Source organism: Lissotriton helveticus, chromosome 6, assembly GCF_964261635.1.
Source record: "Lissotriton helveticus chromosome 6, aLisHel1.1, whole genome shotgun sequence".
NCBI classification, from domain to species: Eukaryota; Metazoa; Chordata; class Amphibia; order Caudata; family Salamandridae; genus Lissotriton; species Lissotriton helveticus.
The window spans coordinates 1,594,623,932-1,594,644,816 of NC_136067.1; positions in this window are offsets into that span (position 1 = coordinate 1,594,623,932).

A 20,885-nucleotide genomic window follows, 5' to 3' on the forward strand; every position below is an offset into this window, starting at 1 on the left:
ACTGTTACACCCCCCTGGTGTATGAATAGTAATTTATACCCCCTACACTATTCAACTCTTACCCTACTGTTACACCCCCTGGAGTATGAATAGTAATTTATACACCCTACACTATCTAACTTTTACCCTACTGTTACACCCCCCAGGAGTAAGAATAGTAATTTATAACCCCTACACTGTCCAACACTTACCCTTCTGTTGCATACCTACGGAGTAAGAATAGTAATGTATGCCCCCAACACTATCCAAAGCTTTTACATTACTATTACAACCCCACTGGAGTTTAAATAGTAAATAATACTTCAAAGTGTTAAATAATAATTCACTTTTTGAAAAAAATCATAATATTAATGTTTTAGAAATTTAAAATGTTTTAAATTAAAAAAAAGATATTTATTAATATATGTTTTTTAAATAATTATTATTTATTAAATACATATTAAAAAAAATGTTTTTTAAGAGTTCACACGCTTTTACATTGACTTCAGTGTAAAGTTATGTCCTTCCTTTATTTCAATAGATGTCAAGATGATTCCCGCATCTATCATATTGGAAGTTATTAGAAGAGTAACGCAGGATGGAATGGAAGCAAAAGGCAGCATCCTAAAGGTAAAAATGGTATTTAACAGTATAATACATGTAGTAAAAATTAGTTGTACATTGTAAAATAATACATTTTAATAAAAAGTGACAATGCGAGACTGTATATTTTAGTTTATTATTTAAGCAACTTTATTTTCAAAATAGATCATTTAAATATTTTTTACAATATTTCAATAGCATTTCGGTAAACTTTATTTGATAAAAAATTGATTTTGAACATATATTATTATTTTAAAAAAAAAAGGTTAGAAAAATTGTCCATTTTCTTTTTTGTTAGCTGAAGATGACGTATACGCGTAAACGTGAATCACGAAGGCAGCCATATTGAGGAGAGTCGCTGGACAGAGCGAAAGCAAGGAGACCTGCGCTCAGGTAGGAAACTTTTAAAACGCATATACATTTGTAAATGATGATGTGAGTGACATTTATTGCAAGGAGAGAAGAGGGAGGTTTAGATACGTTAATTATATGTTCAGTTCGTATCTTTTAAGCATGTTGTGGTAAATAAATAATTAAATACCTGTTCTATTTTTGACTAGATATACAATAACAGATAGCTCAATAAATAAGAGTCAAGATTCGAGGTAGCTGGAGTTTGCAGGTTTTAATCAGGCATAAAGGACAGGAACAGGACAACCTGCATGGGAATGGGATGGCAGCTGCCGGGGGGCAGGATCTGGGAGCATAAGGGTAACTTTTAATAACAGTGCACAATATTTATAGTTAAACAATTGCATTACATTCAGTATAGTAGGCGTAGCAGTGGGTGGAGTTCATAGCAGTCGCGAAAGATAAGGCATAAAGTGGGTGGAACAAGAGGCGTATACATAGACATGTGATGTAAACGTAACAGAATATGTCATAAACGGGGCGGAAACATGGAGGGGGCTACCTAAGGAGCCGGGACCTCTGACCTAGTGGTGCGCGCAAGCTGGCAATGACGTGTTACTAGGAGGAACTGGGGGCTATGACTTCTGCGCTAGAAGAGGAGACGAAAGTCTGGAGTGTCAGAGCGACATGTACCTAAACACTATCTAGTATCTGATGTTTAGAGAACATCTTGATAGAATCCAAAAGTTATCAGGGTAAAGGCTAACAGACTCTAAGACTGGTGCATGCATCATTCTATATGTAGTGCGTGTTGAGGAATATTAAATGACCATTAATACAGTATTTCTCTTACATGGAGACGTAAAGGCTAGACGATGACTGAAACTATTGATGCGATTCAGTAGCTTTAGGAATGCAGAGAAGGAGGGCTGGACTGATAACTAGAATCATAACATACTCTTGGCAGACTGGCAGGCAGAGCCAGGCCGAGCCGGGCACTGTGAGGCAGGAAGTAAGTGAAGGGTCAGGGATACAGGTGGGGGCTGTATCGCTCCTCAGCAAGGGTTCAGGAGACAGGAGCTGAATCTGGTATCCGGGCCCTTTTGAGGCCTAGAAACGGAGACTTTTCAATGAATTAACGTGCACACTGTAAAACGTGGCAACATAACTTTACATAGGCCTAATACTCGTAGCTTTAACGAGAACTGAAAACTGGCATACTAGAGATGGACACAACTAAAATTGCGTCTTTAATCGATCATAAGGGAATACATATGCATATTAATCATGCACATATAACATAAGATGGGGAACACGTAGGGACACAGAACATGGCAAAATTTACTTTTCCACAATGTCCCCGAACTTGTTGTTAGTGTATGCCCACGTCGGGTCACGTGTAATGTCAAGTTTAAAAAAAAAGTTGGTATATTAGTATTTACTAAGTTAATTTCACTGTAAATACTGCATTTTGTTTGAAAAAACGGGAAAAAGAATTTGTTTTTTAAAGACCGGAGAAAGAAGAGGATCGATTTCTGAAGAATGGATTTATTTTCCGGAAGCAGGATTGTTTTTCTTGGAATTATGGAAACGAGGAAAAGATCTATGTTTTTGGGTTTGTTTTTTCAATGGAACATTTTCAAACGAAAGAGGATTTCGAAGGTTTGGATTTTTTGCAAAGAAAAAGGATGGATCACTAATTCGTTTATTTTGGAATTCAAGATCTTTTGGATTTGGAGAAGATTTTTTTTGGAATGGTTTCTTGAAATCAATCTTTTACGAAAGGATTAATTTTTGGAATGGAGTACCAATTATTTTGAATTTTTTTGGGGGGAAATCTTTTTAAAAATGAATATTTTGCGAATGGGTTTTTATTTTCTGGTTTTCAATTTGGAAAAAAAACAAGCATGGTTATGGATTGGATTAATAAAGAAAAGAAAAGAAAAAAGAAGACATCTAAGGTAAGGTGACCCGACTTTCAATTTTGGAAAATGTTTTTAAAAAATGCCAATTTAAATGTGTGTTTATATATTTTAGGGCAAAACAGGTAAGTAATAGTGTAGGTTGAGTTAGTAATGTAGAATGTGTGCAAAATTATCCAGGGAGTCTGAAGTCACACACAACGAAAATTGTTGTAATGCACCCAATAGTCTTTCAGACATTTCTTTTGATCTTTTAGATTTGCGTGGGTTAAGACTACAGTTAATGCTTGTGACATTCTCATTTCTTCGAAACTTTGCTCCTTCCTCAAAGATTCTAAAAAAATGATAAAAGTTGGGGTGAGGTTTTCCAATTGTGTGGTTGAAGGAGTTGTGCCATTCCTCTATGGCATTGTTTGTCTTTGATCCTCCTTCTAAACAGCTCGTGTAGCAGTTCCACCACTCCACATGGAAACATGGCTTCCTCCTGCAACCCGACCTGCTTCGATGCCCAATCCATGTGTCTTCAAAATAATTTAGTACGGATGCCCATTTTTCTTCGTTTGATGTGTAAAAGTCTGATTCTGTAATTGCAGTAAAGTACTTGTCTACAATTTCAGGAGGAACAAAGCAAAGTGCAGTTAGTTTTTTTAATTCGAAATGCAGTTTGCTATCTGATACGTAATCCACAACTAAGGATGTTTTTTGTATTTAACACCAAAAAGCCTGGGAAAAATGGAAAAAACATCCTTGAATTTGGGTATCCGTGTACGTTTTGGTTATAACATTTATCATTGTGAATTCAAAATCAATAATAATTTTCCTAGGACTTTTGTTTGATGTTTTTGATTTTATCACTGTTAAAAGTTCAGTGTGCGTTGTGGATTGTTTGTCAGGTAGCAAACTGTCTACTAAGGGGACTACTGTATTGTTTAATTTAGCATGAATAATGTATTTTTGGGTGAATGGATGGGACGTGCTTTTAAAGGTGCTATCCATCATCCACACATCACTATTCTCTAACTTGGCTAAATTACGGTGTGTGCTAAAGATAACTATTCGTTTTTGAGGGTTTTTGTTATCATGCAGTAATAAAGGTTCGTTAGATATAGAAACAGAGAGTTCAGGAGGACTAAGAATGTCAGAGAATGTTTGAGGTGTAACTCTTTGTGGGTTACTTGCCTGTTTTTTACGTTGTATAATTTGTCTCAGATTGGGTATGATGAGCATACTGCTAGCAATATCACCAGGGACATGCTTGGCAACCTCCCTCAAAATGGAACCAGAGGAGTCATTGAAGGTGTTTGCAATATCTTTCATTTCATTAATTGTTTCTCTTACCTCAATCTCCATTGCAGAGGCAGAGTGGTTATGCTCTGATGTTTTTACAACTGTGTCACCCAGAGTAACCGCTCTGCTTGTGCAATGGGTTGAGTAGTATTGCACGCATCTCCAATGTCTCCTTGGTTCTGTTATTCTCTCCTTGCAATAAATGTACCCTGCATGTTTCAGAAGCCGGTTTCCTTTGCTTGAGGTAATATAATGGGCAGTCTTATTCGTTGACATTGTCTGAAATGATAAGAAAAAAAAGAAAAGTATGTCAGAATTACTAATATATGATTTGTTATTGTATTTTGGGTTCTGTTTGTTTTTGTTCATTTTTTACAAAAAACATTTATGCAAAGATATCAGTCTGCTTGGTTTTAGTATTTTTCACCTTTTCGGTTGTTTGTTGGTTGGCTCCGATGGATTAAGTTGAAGTTCTTGTTGGTTGGTTGATCTTTCAATTTGTTGACCTGTAAGAAAATTTGAAAAATTTTGATTTATTGTATGCTTCTTTTTTTGCTATGTTACTGTTTTAGGAGAAAAAGGGGTTAATTTATTCTTTTTCTCTTTTATTGAAATATATTTACCTTTTGTATTTCTTTTTGGATGTTTTGAAGATGCTGAGGTTTATCTTTTGTTGGTGTTCTAAAGATGGCTGTTTTTCTTTCTTACTTGAGATCAAATGTTGAAGTTGATATCTGTAGTAGGATATAATATATATATAGACTGTTTTTTTAAATGTATTAAATCGCCTTTAATAGGATTTTAAAATATTGTATTATTTCATGTTTAAAATTAATTAAATGTTTTATAAAATTGCAATTTTGACAGTAAAAAATGTACAATCCATGTTTTGAAAAAAAATAGTGATTTTAGTTCAGAAACAGTTGCAGAATTGTTCTTTTTTTAAAAATATTTTTAAAAATTGCTAGGTAATTGCTATCTGGTAATGTTTTTTTATTATTATATTTACCTTTTACAGAGATTTCTTTCTTTGTTGTTGGTGTTCTTTCTTCTAAAGATTTTCTTTGTATTGGATCACAAATAATTTCAGTATGCTGTAATTAAGTAAAAGTGATAGGAATTAGCATTTAAAAACATTTCAAGTGGTACTTTACATCTAAATTATCATTCCTTTTATAATATTAAATATAATTTTATACCATATTTTTCTTTGAGAGAATCAGAGAATGAGATATTACTGTAGAATTATCCAACAGTCCAACAGTCTTAGCTATTTTAGTAAAACAATATATTTCGGTAACTTACACGTTTCGTAATTTTTATTCTTGACTCGTTTGATTTGTCAATGTAACAAAAAACATTTATTCTTTGGGAAAAATATTTAAATTTTTGCAGTCTTAATTGCATTTTACTAACACACTTTGGTTGAAAGATAAAAAAAATTACTATCATGATTTTTTTAAGATGATTTTTTTTTGGAACATAAGTAGTAAAATCATTGTTTAAGTGTCATCTGACTGTGATTCATTTTAAAATATTAAATGAAAAGTATCGTTCTTTTTGGGTACGATAAATCTCTTTTTCTGTCATACTACTCTATATTTTATTTAATTAATTCACTTACTTTCAATTTTACAATTTGCTTTCCAATTATCGGCTCGTTGGATAATTGTCTGCCAAGTTTGCCAAAAACTGAAAAATAATATGTAATCATTATAATCTATTTTTAATTGATTTTTAATTATAGTAAATTTTTTTTAGTAAAATGTATTATACTTACTTGCTTTTTGAGAATCGTGCTATGGTAATTCCTCTGTGTTACTTGCTGAGGGAGCGTGAGAGGTAGCGTAAAAAGCGTCTGCTCTCGCTGGTTGTCTGTTGACCACTGACTTCAAAATGGTGGGCAAGCTTTATTTATACTTTTTTGGGTAGCTCACCATTATTGCCGTTAAAATATTCACTTTTATTCACAAATATTTTGGATTTGTTTGATGTGAGAACCTATAATTTAATTTATTGTACAAAAAATTGACTGTTTAATGTGTTTGTCAGTGTTTACTCCGCCATTTTGTTTGCTGTAGGATCTATTTCTTGTCATGAAAAGTGTTGTAGGACTTGTGGTTGAGCATGCTCCTAAAATGGAGGATCGTTTTTAGGTAGTTTGTTTCTTTTCTGTGTAGGGTTACCTTTTCTTCGATTTTAAAATGTATTTTAATTGATATTAACTTAATTTCTGTTTCTCTTTTTAAAAAATGCTGTTTAAAAAAAATATTTTATTGTTACTCGATTAATACTCGAATATTAATTTTAATACCAGAGTATTGTTTTTTATAAAGTCAGTTTTTTATAAATTATGTGCTCAGTTGCGTACCACATTTTAATAAACTTACCCACCCAAAACCCCTATTTTCCCTGGATCCCGTGGCAGGAGTTATTTTACTAAATTATTTAAAAAGAAAATGTTTTGGGCGTTGTAGTGGTATGCGTAGTATTATTTTGCGTTGTAATGGCACTTTTAATGCATTCTATTTATTTTGCGTTGTAATGGTATGCGTTGTTAAAACAGTCGTTGTAATAGTTTTTGCGTTGTGAAAAATGCGTTGTAATGGCATGCGTTGTAAAAGCATGCGTTGTATCATCATACATTCGTCCTGAGGCACACGCCTATGTGCATTATGGGGGCAAAGTGTGATGTGCACTGGGGACCCTGGTGGATGTACACTTGGGGAACATGGTGATGTAAAATAGAGGAATCACGTAGATATGCCCAATGTCATATGTGAATCTTTCACTAAGTCCTAGGTATATGACCTCCATAGGAGAGTTGGCAGCTACACACATGGTTGGATGGAAAACAAAATTTAAATACTTTCTCTCCTTATGATGTTAAAACTGTGACCTGTTTTATCACACTTTTATGCTGTTATGATGTTTCCTTAATAGTGCAGCTTTCACGAAACAAAATCAGTGATTTCAAAATGAGAAGGAAGAATGTAAGCATGCAATCATCATACCGTAATTATATGTTATAACTCATTTTTCCAGATATTTAGGAAGTAATACATTTTGTTTGGTATGGTAATTAGGTTACCAAATTGTCACTTGAATATTTCGGCTGCTTTGATTGTGCTTGATTTGTTAGTGGCAATATGATATGGTAGAACACTTGTTTCTGATTGGTAGACTGGAGGAACCGTGAATAAAAGATGATCTAGCTCTTGATTGGTTCGGTGACATTCTATCACACAACACCCATAAGATCGCCCTTTCACCACATAATTAGTAGTGGTGTGTGGGGTGGCTCAGCAATCTATTCTTTTATCCGTACCGTTTGACCTTTATATGATTCATTTTGCTTCCCTGATTGAATCTTGTAGTTTTGACATCTTCTTATATGCAGACGACAACCAAATTATTGGGGAAAACCAGTCAGAGGGTTGCTTAACTAAAGTATTCACTGAATGCTGGGTAACCATCTTAAATTAAATGTGGATAAGACAGCGATCCTGTGTCTCATTATTCCTTCACCTTTTTTGGTGTTGCATTTTTGGCCGGCTGCAGTAAGTCCTACACCCTCACCTGTTCCCATAGTGAAAAGATTTGCATAAGAGTTGCAGTCAACTAACTGTATTAGATCAAATTTAACTATGGTGAACCCCTATTTCCATTTGAATTTCTTAAAATGCATCATATTCTTACTTTTTGTTCCCATAGTGTACAGTTATTTGAATACATTCATTTTAGCGAGGCAGGATTATTGCAATATGATCTACTTGAGTCTCCCATTTTATCAGTTGCACAGAGTCCAATGAATTCCGAAAAATGCAGCCAGGATTGCACTGGACCTCCACCCAAGAGAACATATATGGATAGCGCTTTCAATTCCTACATTGGCTCCTGGTGAAACAACACATTTTTTTCAAACTAATGTAACTGCTACACAACACGGTCCATAGCCAACTTCGCTCTCCGCTTGAGTCCAGAGTTAAGTGGTATTTCCCCCTCTGTCAACTGAGATTAACAAATCAGACACTACTACTAGTGCCAACATTTTGATGCAAATCAATGCCAAGTAGAGCTTTCTTGGTCGGGGCTGTCACACAGGCAGAATCTCAGTTTGTATCTGAGAAGTGAGGCTCACCTTTTTAAATTCTGGAACATGCCGAAAACTTGGCTATTCCCCGCTATCTAGGTCTCTTTTAGGACAACAACTGGTTCAGGCACTTGCTTCTCAGAATTTTGGAACAGGGCCAAGAGAACATTTTAAAGAGTGGAAGTAGCCCTAAATAAATATAAAAAAATACATTTATATGTGTATTTCATAAACATAATTGAAAAAAGTGCTATCAAACAAATATGCATGATTTTTTAAGTATTTCAGTCTGCTGAGACAGCATTTTGGTTTAACATGGCCTTTATTTACTTTCCTGTAAAAAATAAATAAATTATATATATATATATATATATACATGCAAAAAAGAAGGAGAGAACTCTGGGTAGCTACCCTACCAAGTGTAGGTGGAAGACAGCTCCTGTATAGAGCACCCTCAACACCAGCGACACTCTAAATTTGCTCACCTCAAATGTCTGCTTTTCTATCAAAGTTTTTAAGCATAGGATCAGCACAGTGCTATCCACGCCGAGATAGAAATGGACAAAGTCTTGCACTTACCTGCTGGTCCATGTCCGTGCTTGCTGTGGGTGAGGCGAGGAAGAATTGCCTGCTGCTCAGATGCGGTGTCTTGGAGATATAGATATATATCTTATTCAGTGAGTATTTGTCAGGGAAAAAGCCTTGGAAAAACGTAATCACTCGCCATGCACGTGCATTTATATACCTGTAGACAGCACATGATGTCAAGACTGAATTGGTTTTCAATAAACCTCAAACCAGTGGCAGAATACACAACAGAATATAGAATACAGTACAAGAGCCAAACTCCATTCCTTAAGCGTAATGCTGGAACTACAACCAACCACAAAACAAGGGATTCCCCTTGCCAAATCTTTTGTCCCTTGTTCTTAAATCTCCAGAAGTAGTTGGCATATGTATACCACAGGAGGCATTCTTATTCTACACCTGAAAACAGGTCTTCGTGTTATAGTCGATATATAATATTGAACATCAAGGGAAACGTGATGCGCATGTTAAGTACAGACTTTGTTACCAATATTTGCATTTAAGCCGGCCAATGAATTGACAATAGCGTATTTTGCACCATTGCCATTTTGCATGGCATAAGCGAATTTGCACTGTATATAAACGGATATCGAAGGAAAAATGAATTTTGACAAACAATATGTTTTATCATGGTATCTAACCTTACTGTTTTATACAGCTTGATGCAAAGTATTTAAAACATTACATTTGACCATGGTAATCTGCTGCCAATTACGAGATAAGGCTGTGGTAACTCTTCCATGTCATTGTTAGTATCATCACGTGGTTCAGTTTGAATTAACCACTGTCACTTTAAATTTCGAAGTTTGCCAATATCACATTGTCATGTGCACTATGCTCGGACGAGCCAAAACGTTATGGCGGCATATAGCAAATAAAATTACTGCACTTACCTGCTGGTCCATGTCCCTGCTTGCTGTGGGTGAGGTGAGGAAGAATTGCCTGCTACTCCATTCCTTAAGCGTAATGCTGAGACTACAACCAATCACAAAACAAGGGATTCCCCTTGCCAAATCTTTTGTTCCTTGTTCTTAAACCTCCAGAAGTGTTTGGCATATGTATACCACAGGTGGCATTGTTAATCCAAACCTGAAAACAGGTCTTCCTGTTATAGTCACAACAAATTAAGCTGCTTTGCATACTTAGGGGCCCATTACGATGTCGGGCGGATTGCCCCCGCCAGGCTGGCGGTAGCCACCACCAGCCTGGCGGGGACAATCCGCCCGACATCGTTGCACTAAAGACCCCCCGCGATATTAGGATGGCGGGGGGGACCTCGGCTGACGGAAAGACCGTCTGCCGCTTTTCCACCCCGGTCGCCTTGCGGCCGGGGCGGAAAAGGAATAATATGGTGGCGGTGTCTATCAGACACCGGCAGCCATATTAGGATGCCCTTCCTGACATGCTTTTCCGGAAAGGCATGCAGAGACTCCCTGCGGGGGCCCGTGGCGGGCCCCCTGGGAGTCCGGGGGGTGGGGGGTGCACATGGGGGGTACCTATGGTACCCCCCACATTTCAAAGTGGAACATGGCAGGCACCGCGCGGTGCCTGTCATGTTGTGCTTTGAAATGCACAACGTGCATTTTTACCATTGCGGCGGGCGGCGCTTTCTGCACCGCCCGCCGCAATGGTAAAAATACAGGATGCGCCCGCCTGTGTGGCGGGCGCATCCTAATGCTCAAGGCCGGACCGCCGCTCCTATGGCGGGCGGTCCTGTTTTGCACGAGGATGGCGGGCGGGCGGGCAAAGTCCGCCTGCCATCCTAATGACCCCCTTAGTTGGTGTCTAGTAGGCAAGTAGTTCAGAACAAATTGATCTTTAGTCTTGTGACTTGTACTCTAAAGGGTCGGAAATGTTGTTTTCCACATGTCTTTTGGAGTAATTTACGAAGTACTTTATTGCAAGGAAACAAATTAGAACTGTCTCCTAATGGGATCTTGTATAATTGTTCCCAAAGACTTCTGTCTCACTCTCTTATCACATCTCCCTAACCTCCCATTAACTCTACCTCTTTCACCAATGTTGCTCTTGTTGTTTTGCAGACAAAATGTCAGTACCCCCTACAGAGCACTCTTCTCTGCCGCCCACACAGCATATTTTCCTTGACATAGTTTATGCTTTCTGAGATCTTAAGCTGCCTTCTCCCCTTGTCTCCCTTCCCTTCTTCATAAACCCTCTTCAAAGCACTTCTCAGACCCCATCTACTCTACAAGGCTATCAACCCCTAAAAGGGCGCCTTTGCCCAACCATTTCCACACATAAACCTGCCAGGCCAATTTCCTTCTACAACCACGCCTACAAATTAACCAGATTAAATGCCAGGAAAATCATTTTTAAATCATAGGAAGTATGGGCACTCATGCCTTCCTAATCTTTCCATACACTGAACAGCACCATTGAAATGATAGTTGCGCCGGCCAGCTCTGGTGCAGAGATTTTATCAATCCGCATCAAAATGGTATATTTCTGATCAGGTGCACCCTTCTCTTTGCGATAAGACCTTTTTCTACATCATTTGTAGTAATCTGGATACCCTTTCACATTCTACCATCATGCACATCTGTGTCGGCATTTTATGGCAGTTTTCGCGGCAACCCTAATGTTGCCCTGGCCCTAGTACTGACTTAGAGGCCTATTAGGATGGCGTCCGTCCGCCACCCCCGAGGTGGAGGGACCGTCCGCAGGGGCAGCGGCGGTCCCTCCGTTGGAATTAGGATGTGACCACCACCCTGGCGGTCACATCCCATATATTTGACATTGCGGCGGGTGCTGCTTTAAGCAGCACACGCCTCAAAGTCAAATATGCATGCTGTGCATTTGCATGCACAAAGCGGCAGGCACCGCGCGGTGCCTGCTGCATTGTGCATGCAAATGCAGGGGGTACCATAGGTACCCCCCATGTGCACCCTCCACCCCCCAACACCCTGGGTGCTCGCAACGGGCCCCCAAAAACAAAAGACCACATGCTTTTCCACAGCTGAAAAGCCGCAGTGGAAAAGCATGTTTCCGCCTGCATCGTAATATGGCTGGCGGTGTCTTGCAGACACCGCCACCATATTTGCGTACACTCACCGTGGATCAGCGGCGGACGGACTTGCCGTCCGCCGCTGATCCCAACGCCATCGTAATGTGGCTGTTGGTGTTTTCCCTCACCAGGGCGGTGAATCCGCATCCTCCAGGCCGGCGGTGGCTTCCGCCGGCCCGGAGGATGCGGATTCACCGCAATCCTAATCGGCCCCTTAGTATGGGATATTTTTGGTGCAGTGAAGTGAAGAACAAGCATTACAGGTGTTTTCCTTGTGTGTATGTATGTATGTAGTGTTTGTATAGTCGTACCGAGGTGAAAGGCAGCTGAGCTCTCAGGCGTCCATACAAATCATAACCACTAATCGACAGCACTATTAAGACAGTGTACATTATTGCAGAGTGCCTGCACCGCATTAAACCTGTGTTGCTGGGATAGGGAAGTGAGGAAAGGCCAGTGGGCAGCTGCAGTTGTATTGGCCCTGCTTAACATATGCTGATTTGCTACTAACCCAGAGGTAGCAAAATTCAGCTTGACAAATTGCCGGGTAACATTTTCTGCCAAGAAATTTCATGGGTTGCAAAATAAGCCTGCCCTTCGGTGGGCTCAAGCAGTCACCCTAGGGGGAACCTGTGATGCACGTAGAACTGTAACCTTACTCTCATTTTCTCACCTGGTGTACGCCAGGTGGCTCAATATGAGAGGTCCGAAAGTTTAATGTTTTTGTGTTATTTACTGGTACAATATTTTCACTGAGCTTTGGCAGTGCATGGGGCTGGAATGAAAATGGCTAAAGCGGCAAGGCTTGATGCTTAGCACTTTTATTAGAGGAAATTAATAAACAATGGGAAATACAGGAGTTAAACGTCCCAAGCTCTGATGCGCTTTACACCAAGAAGATAAAATATGATGGTGTCATAAGTCCTGTGGCTAAGTCGCTAACTGCCCTCCTAGCACCTATCTGCTGATCTTATAACCTTTTGAGGTTTCGCCTACAGACAGCTTTAGCTGTCACTTGTGAAGGTGCTGTTGTCTCTAATACATTAAAATATACATGCATAACAGCTTGAGTCACTCCCTTGCCCTTGATTGGAAGGCCTTCTAACATGGCTTTCCATCTTAGGGCCTGAATCATGAAGAGACTTTCGACTTGTAAAGTTATGAGTGCAGAGTTTGAATTTGAATTTGAATTTTTAGTTATTTGTAGAGCGCGCGTTCACTGAGCAGTTTCTTGGCGCTATAGGATTTCAAACTGAGGGAGACATCGAGGGCTATGGGCTAAAAGCTTGCTGGAATAGGAAGGTTTTTAGAGCCTTGCGAAACTCCTCGTAGGAGGGGGAGGATCTGAGAGGGGGGGGAGAGTTCCAGAAGGTGGGCACAAGTACTCGTAGCAAAATCAGCGCACTTGGGGTGGAATCTCCACCCTGAGCACTGCAGTGCAGCAGTGGCGTAGCTAGATTTAGTGCCGCCCGTGGTGGTCACTGCGTTTGATGCCTGGCGGCTGCATGAAGAGCGTGGGGGGGTGCTGGCGATTGCGACGACGGCTGCCCCGTAGGCCGGAGGTAAGAGACGGGGCCACCGTCCCCAAAACTTGTGCCTCCTGGGGCACCCCCTCCCCTTGCTACTTCACTGCAGTGCCACGATTCCACCCCAAGTGCGGAGATACTGCCACAAGTACGGGGACTCCACACTCGTAAACTTTACAAGTTGTAAGTCCCTTTCTGAATTGTGCCCTTAGTCATTGTTTATACTGCCTCTAGAGCATTTGTTCTTTACTATCTTCTGACTGGGTGACTTGTGTCCTTCAACTGCTTACATTAAAGGAACTGTTTTTCTTTCAGCACTCCATGAAAGTACAACTGATGTCTTGCTCCATCCCCCTCTCTTCTGTGTGTGCCTTTCAATTTACATCCTGAAATGCTCCTTGTTTAGCTCTTCCAACCCCAGTTTGGCCCTTGCTTCCCTAACCAGATTACCTTAGTGTAGCTGTTTTTAAAGTTCAAACTCCCCTCCATTGCTCCCCCACCTATCTTTGCTTGCTGCTGCGACTCATTGTCAGTGTCATTTAATTGTGTTTTCTATACCCACAGTCCTGCGCTGCTATCCCACTCTGTCCTGTTTTTTTTACATTGATATGTTTCATGTTTAGGTGGGTAAGGTAGCTATAGCTTTCTACCAGGCCACTATCTTTTTGCAAATGCACTTTTACACACTTTAAAAAAAGTTGTCATGTGAAGATGGGCATCCACCATCTTGGATTGGCTTCATCGATCATTGACCACATGCCACCCCCTAAAGGACACTTACTCAAGACAACAACCCCTGCTCCTCTGCACTAAGCATTCTTGAACACCCTCGCTCTTCCTTAGCTCAAAGATACATCTGATTCTGGTCTTGCCACTGTTGGGGACCGCGGAAAAGCATCAAGGCGCCCGAGGTCCCTGCCGACTCCCCATGTCCTGCGGGAGTCTGCATTGTTTTTGGACAGAGGGAGCTGCTAAAATGCAGCTCTCTCTGTCCAAAAGCAATTCTGCTCCTCTTTCTGCAAGCCTATGCGCCCCCCACCATTATTAAAACAATGCCCCCGGGACCTGATGCACCCGGGGTGGATCATTTTCAGCTGGATCTGCAGAACCAGCTGATATAATAAAAATAAATTGCTTTTTTTTAGGCCTGGGGTGTCCCTCTCCCAAGAGGCCTCAGGGGTCAGAGTGTTTTTACCCTGCCCCTTCTCTTTTTTTCAGATATTTTTGTGCGACTCGATTCAACTGGGTCGCAACATGGCTTCCATCACTTCCTGGTTGAAGTATTGGCAGCCAATCAAATATCAGTAGGATTTCAGTAGGCTGTTAGGCTTCCAGATATATATTTTTTAAACTTAAATATCTCTGAAACTACTGAATGGATTTGCACCAAATCACACAAAGCATACTTTCTGGACCAACATCTAGCTTTCTGCCAAATGTAGTGTACTTCCATTCAGCGGTTTGGGTTGTAGCCATGTTCAAAAGTGGAAAAATCCCTAAAGACAAAACATGGGGAAAACTCATTTTGGGATCCCCTTTTTTTCTTGGCCCATACTTGATGGATCACCCTAAAACTTGCAACACCGCAGCTGAACCAAAAAGGTAAAGTTTTGTGAAAAGTTCCTGAGGATTTGTCAAGCGGTACCAAAGTAATTGGCAAAACAAAAAAATACTTTTCCTATGGAAACTTTGGTCCTAACTATCACTACCTATATACTATAACTACCTATATACTATAACTACCTATATATATATATATATATATATATATATATATATATATATATTTGCTAATACCTCTGGGGGACATTTGACAAATCTACATGTTATATGGCACCCCATTTGTGTTTCTGGCTAATTAATTAAAAAGAAAAACAATTATAACGCCTAAAGACCCAACAAATAAAGGGTAATTTTGCAACAACAAAAAAATGAGGTGCCCACAATTGTTTAGTGAAAGAGAAATGTGTTAATAAATGAGTACTGAGTACACAAATTACCAATAATACACTGGTTCTCAAAGGGTTAAACAAACATATACAATTGAGAAAATACAAACAAGTGAAAACGAAAAAACAATGGCAGAGGGAAAAATAATACAAAAACAAGTTTGTCAGATGACAAAAACATAACACAATATATGCTTCCTCTTGATTTTTGACAAGGAAGACGTCAACAGCGTTTCGACCTTACTATTTATCAGATCATCATCAGGACATTACCAAACTCAGAGAGCATTTCAGTCAATGCTAATCACCTCTCAGAAGAGAAACCAATGAGAGTCTCACATATAAATCAATCCATCTACAAATGGCAGAAAACGAATCCAGCATAGTACGGCATTAAGAGGTCCAAAGGAAAGTGTATCCAAGTCACCTCCCAGCTAAAGTCCCTTATAGCCTTTAGATACTTAAATCACTGCCCGCTCCTCTCGTCACCTTGTCCAAAAAAACAAAAAATGCAGCTAATTTACGGCATGCTGAATTTTGTATAATTGTTTTTTACATCAAAATAAAGGGAATGGGTCAAAAACATGCATTTGATTTTAGTACCAAAGGAAATGTTGGTGTCTGCAAAAGCAAAATCTGTGGAACTGATTGACTTCAAATCTGGCATGAAAAATAATCTTCAGTTAGAAAGCATGCTTTTTATTGTTGATTGTAAACCAGTTCAATAGTTTTTATGATTTGCATTAGAAACAAGGGACACATGGCATCAATATTTTAGCATTTAGAGATATCTTACATTCGATGGATTAGCACCAAATTTGGAAAATGCTTAGCATGTTATGTTACTATTTTAAAACTCGTGCAGAATCATCAAGCGCTCCCACTTCAAGGAAGGAACCAATAAAGTGTTCATTTGCTATTAACTTTTGGACCATTTTACAAATCTGCACATAATTTGGCAGATAATTGGCATATGCAATCTCTGAAGGGTTATTAAGTTTCACATAGATCCAATAACAAGGCAAAGTTGAAAGGGGGGAGCAAAAAGTTTTCATTTGCTGACAACTTTGCCACTGTTTGATGTAATTACCAAGTTAAGCCCAGTGCATGAATCTCATGTTTCATGTGGATGTGACCCATGAGACAAATCAAATCAAATCAAATCAGGTGTTTGTTAAGCACGATTACTCACCCTTAAGGGTCTCAAGGCGCTGGGGTTGTGAGGGGGGGGGTGTTTCAGTCCATCAAGAAGGGGGTCTGTCGAAGAGCCAGGTTTTGAGGTTTCTTGCGAAGATTGGGAGCGATGTTACCTGTCTGAGGTGGAGCAGAAGGTCATTCCAGGCACTGGCCGCGTGGAAGGAGAAGGAGCGGCCTCCCAATCTGGTTTTTCTGGTGCTGTGGGACCACGGCATAGGAGACCTGGGCTGATCGTAGGGTCATTTGGGGTGCGTGGAATTTGAGTCGGCTGTTCAGGTATGCTGGTCCGGTGTCGTGGACGGACTTGTGAGCATGAGTTAGCATCTTGAAGGTGACTCTAGCTTTCGACGGGGAGCCAGTGGAGTGTGCGCAAGTGCTGGGAGATGTGTCAGTGGCTTGGCATGTTGAGGACCAGTCTTGCAGCGGCGTTTTGGATGATCTGTAGCTTGCGGGTGAGGTTTTTATTTATTCCGGCATAGAGTGTGTTGCCGTAGTCGAGCCTGCTGGTGACCAGGGCGTGAGTGACGGTCTTTCTGTGTTCGAGGGGGATCCATTTGAAGGTGTTACGTAGGAGGCAGGGGCTGTGGAAGCAGGAGGACGAGACAGAGTTGATATGGCTGTCCATTTTGAGCTCTGAGTCCAGGATGATTCCCAGGTTGCTTGAATGGTCCGTGGGGGTGGGCGGGCTTCCGAGGGCGGGGGGCCACTAGGTGTTGTTCCAGGCATCTGGGTTTGGGCCCATGATGAGTACTTTCGTTTTGTTTGTGTTTAGTTGTAGGCAGGTGTTTTTCATCCATTTGGCAATGGCTCCATGCCTTCTCGAAAGTTGTGTCTGGCGGTGTTGGATTTGTTGGATAGGGAGAGGATGAGTTGGGTGTCGTCTGCGTATGACACATTGTTGAGTCCGTAGGTTCTGACAATGGGGGCGAGCGGAGCCATGTAGATGTTGAAGAGCGTAGGGCTGAGGGAGGACCCCTGGGGGACTCCACAGGTGGTAGGTGTAAGGTCTGAGAGGTAAGGGGGGAGTCTGACCTGCTGCGTTCTGCCGGAAAGGAAGAAGCGGATCCAGTCGAGGGCCTTGTCTTGGATCCCTGTGTCATGGAGTCTGCGTATTAGGGTGTGGTGAGAGACTGTGTCGAACGTCGCTGAGAGGTTGAGGAGGATGAGGGCTGATGTTTCTCCTTTTCCCAGTAAGGTACGGATGTTGTCTGTTGCGGCAAGGAGGGTGGTTTCCGTACTGTGTTTTTTTCTGAAGCCGGATTGGGAGGAGTCGAGGATGTTGTGCTCTTCGATGAATGTGGCGAGTTGGCTGTTGATGGCTTTCTCGATGACTTTCGCTGGGAACGGGAGCAGGGAGATGGGTCTGTAGTTTTTGAGGTCGGTGGGGTCCGCCGAGGTTTTTTTTCAGGAGGGTGTTGATCTCGGCGTGTTTCCAGTTGTTAGGGAATGAGGCGGTTGCCAGGGAGCGGTTGATGGTATGGCAGCGCATGGGTGCGATGGTGTCAGCGTCTCTGTTGAAAATGTGGTGGGGGCAGGGGTCCATGGGGCCCCGGAGTGGATTAACTTCATCGTCTTCAGTGTGTCTTTGGTGGTGAGGGCTGTCCAGTTGTCATTCGCTGGCTTCAGGGGGTCGGGGTGGTTGGTGAGGGTTCAGTGTGTTGGTTGTCCTCGTCAAAGTTGTCATAGATGCTCTTGATTTTGTGGTGAAAAAAGGGTGCTGAGTTTGTCGCAGGGGTCTTGTGAGGGAGGGATGTCGGTGGAATCGCTGGTGGGTTGAGCAAACTCATTGATGATATTGAAGAGTTCTTTGCTGTTGTGTGCATGAGTGGAGATTCTGTCTTCAATCCCTTTTTTCCTCATTTTTCTGATGAGTTGGTGATGGGCGTTGGAGGCAGCTCTGAAGTTGTTGTGAGCTTCTGTGGATTTGGTGTTCCTCCAGGCCTTTTTAAGGAGGCGGCAAGTGCGTCTGGATTCTCGAAGTTCGGTGGTGAATCATCTAGCTTTCTTGGCGTGGGTGTTGTTGTTTTTCATGAGGGGGCTATGGTGTTGGCGCTGTCGGAGATGCATCTGTGCAGGGTTCGGGCTGCGGTGTTGGCGTTGGCGTTATCTGCGATGGTTAGGGTGGAGTTGCTGAGTGATGAGGTTAGCTGGTCGTCGGTGATTCTGGTCCAGTTTCTTCGTGGGAGCAGGTGCTGGTGTCTGTGGATGGTGGGTGTTCTGAAGGTGAAGTGGATGCATCAGTGGTCAGTCACTGGGAGTTCGGTGGTGTTGCTGAAGGTGATGGACTTTTCTGTTGTGAAGAGGGGGTCGAGGGTGTGTCCTGCAGAGTGCATGGTTATGGTCACAATCTGGAGGAGTCGATTGTTGTGGAGGTTGTCCAGGAGGGATTGTGGTGGGGGGTCCAGTTGGTTGTCGAGGTGGAAGTTGAGGTCTCCCAGTAGGGTGTAGTTGGTGGACTCAATGGCATGTGGGAAGATGATGTCCGTGATGGAGTTGGCGAAAAGTCCGTGGAGTCCAGGGGGCAGGTAGATGAGGGTTCCACGGAGGGTGGAGGTACGGCTGGCCAGTATCTTGAAGTGAAGGTGTTCCACCAGGTCTGTGGGCTCGTCTGGGAGTGTGTTCAGACAGAGGGTGGATTTGTGGACGATGGCAATTCCTCCTCCAGGACGGGTGGGGAGGTCCTTCCTGGAGATCTTGTATCCATGGGGAATGACAATGGCGATGTCCGGTCCCGAGGTGTTGGTCCAGATTTAGGTAAAGAATGCTACGTCCGGGGTAGTGCTGTCAAGGAGGTCCCAGATTTCGGTGGCTTGTTTGTGGAGGGATCGGACATTGAGGAGGATGCATTGCAGGGTCTTCGGTTCGGTTGTGTTCTTGCGGGCGGATTGAACTGGGTCAGTGGTCTTGGCAGTGCTGCAGGTGCGCCGGCAGCGGTGACAGCTGAAGGGTCCGTGAGTGTCGGCTGGTGATGCTAGCTTGCAGTTGTTGTTGCGGCCTGGGTTGAGAGCGTGGAGTGCCACTGGGTCGTAGCGTTGGTGGTGCAGAGATCCAGGGTTCCTGGCACTGGTCGCAGTCGGGTCGCGGACGGGCGCAGACAGGCTTGCCTTTGGCGCCCCGGCGACGCAGCCACTGTCGCCATTAAGTAGGGGTCGGGGAGGGCTGGACAGCTGGGAGGCAGGACGGGAGCTGGATGGGGCTGGTCGCACTGGTCGTGCTGGGGGGGTGGGGCCGCGGGGGTAGCAGCGGCAGGGAAAAACAGGCTAAAAAAGAAAAAAGGAAAAAGGCAAAAAGAGAGAGAACGGTGCAAATAGGGCAGCAAAAGTGCAACAAAGAGTGGAGGAAAGACACAGAGGACGCAGGAGAGTGAAAGGGGGCGATTGAGATGAGGGTAAAAAAACGAGTGAAAAATGCAGGAAAGACACAGGAGAGTGAAGGGGGGAGCTTGAAATGAGGGGAAACAACAGAAAATTGAGGTTTAGACCCAGAAGGAGAGTAAAGGGGAGAGATAGAAGTGAGGGAAAAAACGAGTAAAAAAGGAGAGAAAAAACCAAGCAATAGAATGGAGACAGAGGGCCACTGGACCACCAGGGATGAGGCACAGGTGAAACCTGCAGGTGGAGGTGGGACTCGAATACCAACACTCAAGAGTGCAGGGGCTCAGAGGAAAGCCTTACTTAATGGTGGAGCTGCGAGGGAGGGAGAGCAATTTCACTGACAATGAGCCAGTGGTCTTGCTCGCCTGTCCCAGCAGTGGCCGCCATTAAGTAGGGGTCGGGGAGGACTGGACAGCTGGGTGGTGGGAGCGGGGAGGCGAGCTGGATAGGGCCAGTCGCACTGGTCATGCTGGGGTGGAGGAGCCGCGGGGGCAGCAGCAGCGGGGAAAAACGGGCTAAACAGGCAACAGGACAAAGGGAAAAAGAGAGAGAAAAGTGCAAATAAGGCAGCAAAAGTGCAACAAAGAGTGGAGGAAAGACACAGAGGACACAGGAGAGTGAAAGCGGGAGATTGAGATGAGGGTAAAAAACGAGTGAAAAATGGAGGAAAGACACAGGAGAGTGAAGGGGGGAGCTTGAAATGAGGGGAAAACGACAGAAAATGGAGCTAAAGACCCAGAAGGAGAGTAAAGGGGAGATAGAAGTGAGGGAAAAAACGAGTAAAAGAGGAGAGAAAAAGCGGAGCAAGAGAATGGAGACAGAGGTCCACTGGACCACCAGGGATGAGACGCAGGTGAAACCTGCGGGTGGAGGAGGGCCTCGAACACCAACACTCGAGAGTGCAGGGGCTCGGGGGAAGGCCTCACTTAATGGTGGAGCTGTGAGGGAGGGAGAGCAATTTCACTGACAATGAGTCAGTGGTCTTGCTCAA